The following is a 13,351-nucleotide window of genomic DNA, read 5'->3' on the forward strand; positions in this document are numbered from 1 at the left end:
TGTTAAGCTCAGAAAGCAAAAGGCCTCTATACAGGTGTAGGGAGTTAACTGGAGGAGTGGTTTTTGAGCCCTGACTCTCCTGCAACACAAGGCTTTCTGTTGAGGAAGGTAAGCAGTGGAGAATAGAGAAATTAATGGCAAACTAATCACTTTTAGAAATGATTTTATCAGATTGTTTGTGTTCAGGTATTCTTGCTTGTCTTTTTGAAATTGTTGCTAATTTTAGAATTGTTGACTTATGAAACAGATGTGGAAAATGGGAAATCTATGAAACGATGTCTATCTTGCTTTCCTGTTCCCCTGCTATTCATAGACTGCACTTTATATTCCATATTTAGCTGGTGCCCCACTAGTCGTCGTCATCTTCTTAATTGTGAGCATCAGTGGGTGATGTTATGGGGGCTCCACTGCCTTTTGTTCTATCTTGCTCCATCTGTGGGTGGCTTTGATCTTGCTGTTGAATAAAGGCATTAATTGATAGCACCTGCAGCAGGAATTCACACTGTCTCTGGAACTGGCTGAATGGCTGGAGCCTCCACCAAGACAGACAAAACAGGATTAAAACAATGATGGCATAAATTGCATGTATGTATCTTCACGTTTTATATTTGTTGTCCAAGTTGTCTCATTGCTGCTTGTTCATAACAATATGGTTTGTATCAATGAAACCAGCACTGAACTTTGAAATTGTTCTGTGGGAGACCTGATTTGTTCATGTCTGAAGCACCACAGTACAATTAATAAGTAGATCAGATAATGCTCATCAAATAGTGAGCAACATAAAGAGCGTTTGGGGCAGCTGACCTCAGGTCTTCGATGGTACATGTTGAGGGGCATTGAGTACTCTGAGAAACAATAGGTGTGAAGTTGTCTGTTCTTCCTTGTACTCACAAAAGATTGTATTGGTATTAAAAACACAAAGAAACCCCATTTTATGAGGTTCCCCTTGATAATGCCAACCCCATCACATAGCTTGCTATGTGACTTCCAAGTAATGCAGTTAGTTCGCCATGTGACCAGAGACTAGACTTTCCTGGGGTTCTCTCCATTTTAAGAGATGGGTAGTTCTTTCTTTCCACATCATGCTCTGCTATTCTCTCCTATTCCTTTAAGATTCACAGATGTTTTGGGGGAAAAACATTTCTCTTTATTTTATTCTGGGAGAGATGGGTTGGTAGTTAAAGAGCAGATGTGCATTCAGTGTAGATGCTCTGAGTCTTTAGCTGTTAGCTGCCACCTCTCTGTGCCACTGAGTGCAATGCCTGCTGGGTACGGTAATTAATTTTATCAATAAGGGTTGGCTTCAGGCATCCATTCTACACCTTTCACTGAGTGCTATATCTACTTGTTTTGCATGGGCTTAACTACACCACACCAAGTTGGCATATTCACATGCAGAGCAGCCTAGAGCTAAGGCTGTAGTTCCTAGTGTTCATGGTTAAGTGCCCTAAGTGGTTCCTGCTAGCTTTTAAAGGCTATTGGTCCTCATGGAGATCTTTTGCTTTGTATTTAGGAAATGTTTCTTACAGATAAGTGTACAATCCAAAACAACACATATTTAGTTGGACTGGGATGTAGTGGCACTGCGGGTTAAACCGCTGAAGCCTCTGTGCTGCAAGGTCAGAAGACCTGCAGTCATAAAATCAAATCCATGCCCCCCCCCGTTGCTTGTCCCAGCTCCCACCAACCTAGCGGTTCAAAAGCATGCAAAGTGCAAAAATGTGACTAGATAAATAGGTACCACCTCGGTGGGAAGGCAACAGCGTTCTGTGTCTAGTCGCGCTGTCCACGTGACCACGGAAGATTGTCTTTGGACAAACGCTAGCTCTATAGGTTGGAAGCGGAGATGAGTACTGTCTCCTAGAGCCGGACACGACTGTACAAATTGTCAAGGGAAACCTTTACCTATCTAGTTGGACACCCTTCCATGTAACCTGAAGTTTCTGAGATGTCTGCATGTTTCTCAGACAAAAGGAACATATTTGAGTCACATGGCGTATCTAGATTGGAAAGCTAAATTGGAAGGAGTCGGCTTGGCTCAATTTGGCTTCAAAGCCTATATTGCATTTAAAACCATAATCAGTGTTCACACAGGGGCTGTGGAATGTTTTAGCTGTTCAGAGTTCACATGGGACATGTTGTGATGGGCATACCAGTCCACAGCCTTCCTGCCTTCCTTCCTCTAGTCCTGCCTTTGGCTTTCCTTTTATGGTTTGTTGTAAAGTAGTTTGGTTTTCACGCATTCCATGGCATCTTCTTTCATTTCGTCTTGCTCACTGCTTTTTCCTGCCCCTTTTAAAATATTTCATATGTGCAGAGATGATCCAGCAATAAACTCAAAGGCAATAAAATAAAAATAGTGGACGATCAGGGAGGTTAGAGAATGTGACGGGGAGAGGTGTTGGCTGGATGTCATTGTTATACTCGATCTTAACATCCACCTCTAAGAAAACTACTTTCAATCAAACATACCTATAATAGAACCTGCAAGGATTCACAAAATCTAACATTAAGTAGTTTATGCAAGGATTACAGTTTGGGAAATAACAGGACATTAGAAAACTGTGACACCCTCTCTTAACCTCTACCTTGAAAACTACAGTACTTTTAATCAAATATACCTATGAAATTTTAACACAAATAATCTGAACTCAAAATAATTTTAAAAAATCTAACATTGAACTCAAAATGATTTTTTAAAATCTAACATTTACATCTTGGAAAGTAGCAAGCTGAAACCCCAACTGAACTGTATCAGAAATCCCCCAGATGGGTAGGATTTTTATATGTGTATGATTTGTGGATGTGTTGGCTGGATACCCGGATGCTGCAAGGGAGAGACAAGAGTTGCAAGTGTCACCTGATATGGTTCAGGAAGACCCAGAGATTGGATATGTGCCAGCACAAAAATGTACCAGCCGTTGTTTGCAGACGAGCCAGATAGAATCCCCCTGGCTCTCAGGCGCGTATCCTCTCTGGGGATCCCCAGTGTCTTGGGAGAGGAGAGGTGAATGTTGGTGCTACAGACATGCCCCCATTTTTACAACAATATCTGCAGGGGGAAAGCCTGATTGAAACCTTCTGGCATAAAAAAAGTAGCAGCCCTCTACAGGCAGAAGGGAGTGGGGAACAGTTTGGCAGGAAAAAGGCTGGACTAATTTGAATCAGCCTTGTATGTTATGCAGCGGGGGGGGGGGAGGTTGAGTATGCCCATTTTTAAGGCAGAGCAATTCCGGTGGTTAATGACCATGCAGTCACCCTTATAGTAGGGTTGAATTTAAGTCAATTTCTATCATAATATGCACCCATCTGAAAGTTGTATGAATGAGCAGCAACTGTGAGATTATCAGCATAATAAAACTTGGGAGGTAGTTGAGGAAGTAGTTGGTCATTGATGAGAAATCTGTGTTTTTGCACAAAGGTAACTATTACTTTAACTACCTTATAGAGTTTTTATAATGGTGCTTGATGATGAACAGTGTCATAGGCGACCGAGAAGTTGACAAAGGCTATTTTTGTGATTTTCCTGCCATCAAAGATAATCTTCAATATGTTGTGTTAAATATAGGATTTGTTCTATACAGTCCTTCTCAGGTCTAAAGCCAGTCTGTTATGGAATGAGGACCATTCCACTACATCTATTAGAGGGTTAAGAATTGTTCTCTTCACGACTTTACAAGTATGACAAAATAATGAGATTGTACTCAATTTGGGGGGGGGGGGTTCAGTGGATTCTTCAGCAAGTTTCAAAATATCAGTCACTCATGCCTTTCTCTAAATTTCTGGAATCCTAGGGAAGTCGAGACAATTATTAAGGAAATTAAGGACATTTTTGTTACTGTGCCAAAATGTTTTATCTTTTTTTATGCAGGTGTCTTCCAGGCCTGCTGCCTTGCCATTTTTTCAGCTACAAACAGCTTTTCCCACTTTGCTTAAGCTGAATGGTCCTTTATCTCCAGTTGTTTGTTTCATTTCTAATTTCCTGTGGTGATATTCAGGTCTCCCATTAGTGAGGAACTGATGGGCTATTTGATTTGCTGAAATATTTGCATGCATCAGGACTTTAATTAAGTTGTTACTAAGCCACTTGAACAACATCAGGGCTCTCAGCTGTTTCTTGACATGTTTATTTCTTCCATGAGTTTTATCCAATTATCAGTTTCTGAGAATGAATAAATTTATCATTGCCTAGCCAACATAGTTTCTTTGCTCAAGAGATTTTGTACAAATAGTGAAGAACTCTCAGAATCACTGTCCATTATTTTATTGAAATCATGGGAAACGGGTGAGGTGGCAGATGGTTGAAGGAGGCGAACGTTGTCCCTGTCTTCAAAAAGGAGGAACCTGTGTAAACACAGTATATCTGGACTTCAGCAAAGCTTTTGATAAAGTGCCCCATGGTATTCTGATTAGCAAACTAACTACTGTAGGTGTAGGCTGGATAGAACTACTGTCAGGTGGATAGACAGTTGGCTACAGAATTGTAGTCAGAGGGTGATGATTCATGTGTCCTTTTCAAACCAGGAGGAGGTAACAAATTGGGTACCCCAGAGTTGAGTCCTGGGCCCAGTGCTCTTCAACGCTTTTATTAATGACCTGGATCAGGGGATAGAGGGAATGTTAATCAAATTTGCAGATGACAAAATTGGATGGAAAAGGTAACATTCTGGAAGACAGAAACAAAATTCCAAATTATCTAGATAGTCTTGAGCACTGGGCTGAAAACAACAGAATGAAATTTAACAGGTATAAGTGCAAAGTATTGTACCAGAAAAAGGAAAAACACAGTAACAAGATGGGGGATACCTGGCTCAGTGAGAAGGACCTTGAAGTTGTTGTAGATCATAAGCTGAATATGAGCTAACGGTGAGATGTGGTGGCTAAAAAGGCAAGTGCTGTTTTAGGCAGAATTAACAGACGTTATAGTCTCCAAATCCCAATAGGTACTAGTTCCACTCTATTTGGCACTGGTTGGGCCTCATCTTGAGTACTGGGTCCAGTTCTGGACATCACACCTCAAGAAGGATGTCACCATATTGGAACAAGTTCAGAGGAGGGCAACAACAATGATTGGGGGCTGGAAACTAAGCCTTATGAGGAAAATCTGAAAGAATGGGGCATGTTTAGCCTGGAGAAAAGAAGACTGAAGGGGGAGATAGGATGGCACTTTTCAAATACTCAAAAGGCAGCCATACAGAGGAGGGATAAGATCTGTTCTCAATCATCCCTGAGTGAAGGACACACAACTATGGGCTCATAGTTTGTTTGTTTGTTTAACTTATATGCCACCCACTCTACCCAAAGGTCTCTGGGCAGCTTACAACAATTATCTACAATCTCACACAATAAACACAATTCAATAAACACAATTCCATTTTAAATGATATCTCGCAAAATACATTTTTTCAACATTTCATATGTTAATCTCCAATACTTTTCTGCTTCCCTACTTACCCACTTTGTAGTTATCCATAGCAGGCAGTGTCAGAACAGAACTACTCAAATGAATAGAAGGTAAGAATATAAAAGGGCGTTCATGGACAAAAACAGGATAGATTTGATTTAAATCAAATTGATTTAAACAGGATTGAAACCATGATTCAAATTTTTAAAATTCAATTTGTTGACAATTTAAATTTTTTTTAAAAAAACTGTTCTCAAATTTAAATCGTGTTTTAAATCAATTTGATATTTTAAAATCATTGATTTTTGTCCACCGTGGAGAAAACGGACTGCCTTCCTTGTTAAAACTGATATTATATTGAGTCGTGATGTGGCATATCTCTGAAACAGCCTAAGTTGTGCTTTTCTAAAATTGTTTTGTCCTTGTTAACATCCGCAAGAGAATTAAGAAAACTCCCCTTGCCAGTAAATTTTGTATTACTATAATCTCAGGGGAAACCAGAGCTTGGAACTTTCATTCTGAAAACTGATTTCTTAGTGTTGAACATTAAAAAGTTTTAAATTGTTGCTGTTAACCTTAGGAATTGAAAATATTTAACTTGTAAAATGATCAGTACTTACATTTATAAGTACTAAAATAAATAACAGTATTTACAAGGTTCCTTCACTGTTGAACCCTATCAGCAGATTGGCCTTCGGCATCTCCAAATACTGTATGTTCTTTTAAAAATTATTATTTAAATATCATGTTTTCCATTCTGGCATTAGAGACCACAAATCCTACAATGCAAATAGACTGAGATCACCGCATGCCAGATATATATATACTGTATATCCTCTTACATCTACTTCGTCAAAAGATTAGGCTGCTGTAATGTTCTCTACATGGGGCTGCCCTTGAGACTACAGTGAGTCCAGAATGCAGTGGTCAGACTGGTGGTTGGTAGAAGCAAATTTAATCTTTTCCAGCTATGATAGTTCCCCCCCCTTTTTTTTTAATGGTGCCCAAGCAGAAGAGCTAAAGAAACAAATAATGCATTGTGTTCTCCACAAAGCATGTCTGGCAGACGGCTCAGTGGTTTAGGGATCTGGCTGCAGAGCCAGAGGTTGGGAGTTCAGTTCTCCACAGTGCCTCCTTGAGATGGGCTGGACTCCATGTTCCTTAGGATCCCTTCCCGCTCTGCAATTCTAAGATGATCTGGCTATACAGAAGCTAAATCTAGCACACACTTTGGGTTTATGCAGTGTTAGCCCTCAGACCATCTGAAATTTTAAACACTGTGTTGTAAACGCACTCCTATGTATGTGGAAGTGAAATCTCACATTTTACGGCTGCGTCTTTCACACACTTTCTTTCTCACGCCCCAGCCCTGCCTGAGTACAGATGCTCTTTAACTTGCAAGTCGTTAATATTAGCTAGTGCAGGCACCATTAAAGATCCTAACTAGGGATGTAAAGCTTCATTTATTTATTTCTCATGGATGAGATCAGAAGAGGTTTTTGTGCTTTTTTTTGGTTTGCATTTTCTTGCAAAAGAAGTTTTTGTGTGTGCAGAAAATGCTAAAAGTGTGGCAAAACCAAGTGTTTATTTACTTGCTAATCTTGCTACTGACAAAGATGAAGAAGAAAGAGCAGTAGCAGTCCCCACCACTGTCTTCTTTTTTTTGCCCTCAAGCAGGGGAAGAAAAGAGTGGTTGTCAGTTGTTGTAGTAGTAGTAGTTGTTGTTTTATAGGGAGTCTTGATAGCTCAATGGTTTGGATATCTGGATGCAGAGCCAAACGTTGAAAGTTCAATTCCCCTCTGTCTCCTGGGACAAAAGCCAGCCTGTATGGCCTTGGGCAAGCTTCACAGTTCTAGGGTGCCCCCAGAAGAAGAGAATGAGAAACTACTTATGAGTACTCTCTATCTAGAAAACCCTGAAAAGGTTCTCCATATGTCAAAATTGACTTGACGGCACATGATTATTATTATGAACTGCAGGATAGCTCAGTGATGTAGACCTTGTGCTCCCTTGACAGGGGCTGGCCTCAGTGACCCAAGGTCTCCCTGCCAGCTCTGCAGTTCTAAGATGATGGTGGTGATTTCTCATTGAGAAGAAAAGTTAAGACTTATACTCTAATGCTAACCAGCCACAAAGGCTTCAGCATGGGAGGCAAAACACACTTCCTTTCTCTAGAATCCCTCCGCTGCCGCCACCCAGTAACAGGATTCATCACTTCTGCTCTGTAAGATTATTAATTTAAAAAAAAAAAGTTCTGGTACGTGATTCCCTCGATTGGTTAGGAGGAGGAATGTGCAGTGCTGCGGTTGGCTTTCAGGTCAGCTGATTCTGAACTGTAGGAATTACTTCTGCTTGCAACAATGGATGTGATCTACTAGTGTTTCACTCCTTGTGTCCTGATGGCAGGCTGTTCATCTCACCATTTCTAGATGTCTGTCACCTTCTTACTAATGGGATAGATAATAACTACACTATTTGCAGGGATTGTCAATTGTCTGTTCCTCTCCTCCATCATCTAAGCATATTTCTCTCCTGTACTTCTGAGTGACCATCCAGGTGCTCTCTTAGGAAGCCGACAAGTAAGATCTTATACATCCATCGCCCTTGTCTTTGATAGTCAGAAGTACACAAACTCTAATCAGGATGTTTCTGTTGGTTGCCAAAACAACTGAGAGTAACTCTTGGCCTGTCCTTTATGAGTTTGTCTTAATCCTTTGTTTGAAAGCTGTCTAGGTCAGTCACCATTTGACAACATGGAAGATTGCTTTCAGAAACTCTTAGTGCTGGATGAATGCTCAAGTTGCTTTTTTTTTTTTTGCCTTAACAGTACTGTTTGCTTCTGCAACTTACAAGATCGCTTACATTTTCTTTTTGTAATTGTCCTTCCAAGAGTGTTCCAAGATCATTTTTATTTAGTTTTGCAGCTTGGGAACTGGGGTTTCCAAAGCTCAGCCAAGGGAATTTGCAACTGAGCTGGAATCTGAGCGAGGCCAAACTACACCCTGAGGACCAACGTGCTTCTTCTGATCCACCCTATCTCCATTTGCTTCTGCCGATAGCCTTTCTGGGGCCAGGCTTCATTTGGCATACATCTGCAGAATATCACTAACATCCAGTGAATCATGCTAGCACCCAGCTGTGAATGCAGGCCTCTGAGTCCTTTGAAAAGAGACTGCAATTCCATGGCTGAGAGATTCAAAACGACCTGAAACTGTGTTCAGATCAACAATGATCACTTAATCCAAGCCCCAGTATTTTGGCCCGGGCGACTGGGCCTCAAAAGGAGGCAATGCTCCATATTCATGATAGCTGGATCCAATTTATAAGGCGTGCAGCAGTGATGATAGTCGGGAAGGAGACAAATAGTCTTCAGACAGTTAAATTTAATTGTTCCATCTGAAGATTATTTATCTCCTTCCCTGATTATTGTCTCCTCCAAGAAGTGAATAAATTGGAACCAGCTATCAGCAAAAGCCACTCTCTTGCCCTGAAACAGAGCTGAGTTCTGAAGAAACATCAGACTCTCAGATCAACATGAAGCTTTGTTCTAAGAAGCTGGTGGCTGCTTTAGATCTGCCACCTTTGAACATCTTTGAAGCAGACACCAAAGCAGCAGCAGCAGCGCCTTCCTGCAGCCCCCTCCTCAATCAGCAGTTGGCAGTTTTGAGTTAAAGCTGCCAAATCACCTGACTCAATCTGATTTTAGCCATGTTTCTATGGATCTCTGCTTTCCCCGTTTTTTACAATGGCTTGTAAATTCAACTCCCAACAAGAACTTTAAAGGAGAATGGTTTCCCGTGTTCTCGGTAACCCAACTGGGAACAACCCAGGGAAGATCAGCAAGTTTGAACTGCCTCCGCATACTGTCAAATAATAGGGACACGGAAGAGGGCTTTCTTGGTGGTAGCTCCCAGGTTATGAGATGCTCTCCCTCGGGAGATCAGGCTCCCCCCCCCGTTTGTCTTTCCAACAACAGCTGAAGACCCACCTTTTCAGGCAGGCTTTTATCAATCACGGCTGAGTCCTTGAATGCCATTTTTAAAAATTAAGATAGTTTTTAATGTTTTATCTCTTTTTAATTATTGAATTGTATTTTAATAAGTTTTACAGTTTAATTGTTTTTAATGTATATCTTTGTTGTTGTTTTGCACATATTTTTATGGCAAAGAAACCAGACACTTAACTTTAAAATTAGGGTTTTTCTTCACAACTTGACCTACAGGTATTCTTTGCTGAGGTGGCTCTGTGTGAGGAGTACACCACCAAGACTGATGTATTTTAAGCAACTTCACCTATTGTGCGAGCACAGTGGAGGAGAGAAGGCAGTGACTCCTCCCGACAGCTTCACATTTTCTGGGACAACGTGCCTCCTGATACCAAGAGGTGGGAGGGTGTGTGTACATTCTCCTGGCCTCTTCCTATGAGCAACTGATTGGCAACTGCATGGAGACAAGACTGAACTAGGCACACAGATCTTGGTCTGAACTGGTGCCACAGTCCTTGCTGAGGTTGCCCAGTGTTCTTAAATTCTCAAGGGTGTCATCATTCATTTTGAACACCATCAGGTACAATTGACCCATAGGTAAACTAAGGTGGTGACTCAAGCAAATGCCTGGGAGTCAATGCAGAAATCATTAAATACTCCTGCTGCTGCTCCTCTCCATGGGTGCAGGCCTTGTTGCATTCTTCAGTGAGGCTAAGAGCTATACTGAAGGGTCTCCCAAGCCAGACAGGTCTCCACTGAGAAGCCAGACCAACTGTGTCCACCAACCATCCATTCGGATGAGAGAAAATATACAGAAATCCATACTGGACTGGTCATCACCCAGATCAACAAGGACCATGTCAGATGCTATAGCCCCTGGGCCTTTGGTGCCAAATGGGCTACAGGGCTCAGCAGACCCTGTTGAGGGACCAGAACAGGCTGCTGCAGAGCTACTGGAACAACACAAACACTAAACTTGGACACTCACTGAAAATCGAGAAATAATGCAATGTTATTACAAGACAAACCCAACAGCCTGTGGTTTTGGAAAAAAAGAATGATGGAAATTTGGAACAACAATTAATGGACCAGAGAAAGTTTATCATCTGGAGTAAAGTGTTTACTGGAATTGCAAGAACTAGAAAAGCTGGCAAAACAAAAATCAACACAGAACAATGACCATAGTACGGAAGACAAATGGAGGATAGAGGTAGATGCACTAGTGGAAAAAATGTATCAATAGAGGAACAATTCATGGAACAACCCAGAAATTCTGAGTTGACAGAATGGCATACATCACTGAGGGGAAAATAGTAACCCATATTAGCCAAAATGCAGAAAGACATACAAAAGAGCAAGCACTCCAAACCAATGTGATGAAAGCTAACATCCAAGAAATTGGTGTCAACAGCAAAAGTCAACTCTGCCAAGAAAATGATGAAACAGTGTCACGCTTCAGTCCCAAATGTCCAAAGACTGAGCAAACAGATTATAAAATTAGACATAGAGTGGCAAAATTAGTGTGCTGGTCATTATGCAAAAAATATAATTTGCCAGCCTCCAAGAGCCCATGGGAACATCAGGTAGAGAAGGTGTCAGAAAATGACAAAGTCAAGATCTTGCGGGACTTCTTGATCCAAACCGACAGACACCTTGAACATAACACACCAGAAATAGTAGTAATAGAACAAAGAAATGTCTGGATCATTGCCATTGCAACTCCAGGGGATTCCAGAGTTAAAATAAAGAATTGGAAAAACTGACAAGATACAGAGATCTGGTGATCAAAACATCTCGCTTGAGGATGTAACACACTTCAGTGAACCCATAGTCATCAGGACTTTGGGAGCAGTATCAAGAAATTTCATGAAGTATTATAAGCAGTTGTACATCTCAGAAATAACACCATTAGAGTTACAAAAACCAGCAAGATTAGGAACAGCGTACCTACTGTGCGGATATTTAACAGATACTTAGAGTTTTGTTTAAAACTTGTAACTGTTATATAATGCCAGTCAATGTTTTTATAATTTTGATTGACAGGGCTTGGTATTTTTGAATAATAAAAATAATTAATCCTTCATTTTCAAAGATAACCATCTGTATCCATTGAGGGAAATTGAGAAGACGTGAGTAGTTCAGGCTGAGCAGTAGCACCTTGATGGGCATGCAGGTGACTAACTAGCTTAATGCACGTCTGGCAAATGCAGAAGAAGTTGGGCTTGTTGGACGGTTGAGTAGAGATCGGCATGAATGGCCAGTTTGGCGGTTCATGCCAGTTCGTACCATGGTGCAACAGATGTTCTGCAGTTCTGTGCTCCACCCCCTCCGGTGGGCACCCATTCAAAGGCAGTGAGGCAGCGAAGCCAGAAGACTATGCACAAGTCAGTGCCCACCAGAGGAGGAGGAGCTGGGAAGCGCTGGACACCTGTTTGGTCAAAAAAACAAACTAGCACAAACCATCAAACTGGTGGTTCATGCCCACCTCTACTGTTAAGAAGTTACATCCTTGTTTTCCCACTTGTCTCTTTCTTTGTTCATCCTTGATTCTTTTTATTATAAACTCTTTAGATCCTTGTTTAACAACATTTTGCCAAGCAATTTTCAGTGAGAGCTTCCTCACTGACATACTCAACATTAAATTCTTTAACTGTTACCTTCTATGCATCCTTGCATCATTTATTTTGACCACTGTAAAACTGAATACCTTCAATAAGGTCTCTATAGAAACTATGTTTGGAGAGACAGTTGTCAGACATCACATACTTTCAGATCAAAATGAATTAGGCTTGGAATTCTTTAAAAAAATATGACATACCTACAATGGAAGTGCAATTTTGTAAGCAGGTGTTGCAGTGACAACAAATAAGTGGAAAATGCACTGTTGTATACTCATTGTCTTCAATTTTGACTATTGTCTTTCAATAGTCAAAACTTTCCATTTGGATAGATACGGAAATTTGTAAAAATGTTGACATGCCCGCAAAAATTAAAAACTGGATAGTCTTAGAACTGCAGAGCTGGAAGGGACCCTTTGGATCAACAAGTCCAGCCCATGTCCAGGAGGTTTAGTGTGGAACTGAATTCCCAGTCTCTGAATCTGCATCCAGAAACCTAAACCACTGAGCTATCCAGTAGTTATTAGGTAGGATCTTAGGATGGAACAGTGGCTGCCACGTGAGCACCTTTGCTTTGAGGACTTGCCAGCAATATCAATGCAAGTGGGTGCCGCCTTGCAGCTGCTTTTGGGGTGGATGGGTGAAAAGTAGCATGCTTTGTGCATCGCCCTTTGTGGCTGAAACGTGAAAAGCTCCCCATCTCAACATCATCACATTTCTCTCTCCTGCCTTGCCATCTCATGTTTCTTTTATATCATTTTACAATATTTTGTTTTTATTATCTGCATGGAATTTTTATTTGCTTTTCATTGGCATGGTATGCCACATACACACTTATTCAAATACTTTATGTAATGCACATTTTTACACATTTTCTCCACTTCCTTTACACACAGAGAGATCTGTAGGTTTACATTTTTGTTTTAGTATCTTACAGTCATCTATACAGTCTATGGAGTGAGAAGGAGAAAGTTGAAAAGAACAGCAAATGTGTGATAGAGAGAAGAGTGGGGAGTGGGGATAGCAACGAAGCTTTAAGGGCAGGATTCAGGGCATTGTCTTGGCTTTATCTCGCCTGCTCTACACAACAGCTGCTTACACCACGGCTGCCTCTAAAGTCAGTGCTGACAACTCCTCATTTTTATGGGAACTAAATTTACCCGAGCACATGCAAAATAAAAATAACAAAAAGATCAACAAGTTATTCCACCGGCTTTCCTGATCTTCAGCAAGGATTAGTGGCGAGAGGGTTGCAAATTCTTGCGGGGTTTAAGGGCAGCTTTCTTTCCCATCCTTTCCTGTCTTAAACTGAATTCCGGGGGGTTGTTCAGTGAGCAGCTTCA

General features: G+C 41.0%; 1 protein-coding gene across 1 annotated transcript in view; it reads left to right on the plus strand.

Annotated features, from left to right (window-relative positions):
- The first annotated feature begins 38 nt into the window (after window positions 1–38).
- Window positions 39–13,351, plus strand: part of NTN3 (netrin 3) — a 235,454-nt gene continuing 222,141 nt past the window's right edge. The window contains exon 1 of the mRNA XM_020808199.3: window positions 39–108. The gene's annotated coding sequence lies outside the window, so the exon portion shown is untranslated. The remainder of the gene's footprint in view (window positions 109–13,351) is intronic.

Source organism: Pogona vitticeps, chromosome 13 (genome assembly GCF_051106095.1).
Source record: "Pogona vitticeps strain Pit_001003342236 chromosome 13, PviZW2.1, whole genome shotgun sequence".
Classification (NCBI taxonomy): domain Eukaryota; kingdom Metazoa; phylum Chordata; class Lepidosauria; order Squamata; family Agamidae; genus Pogona; species Pogona vitticeps.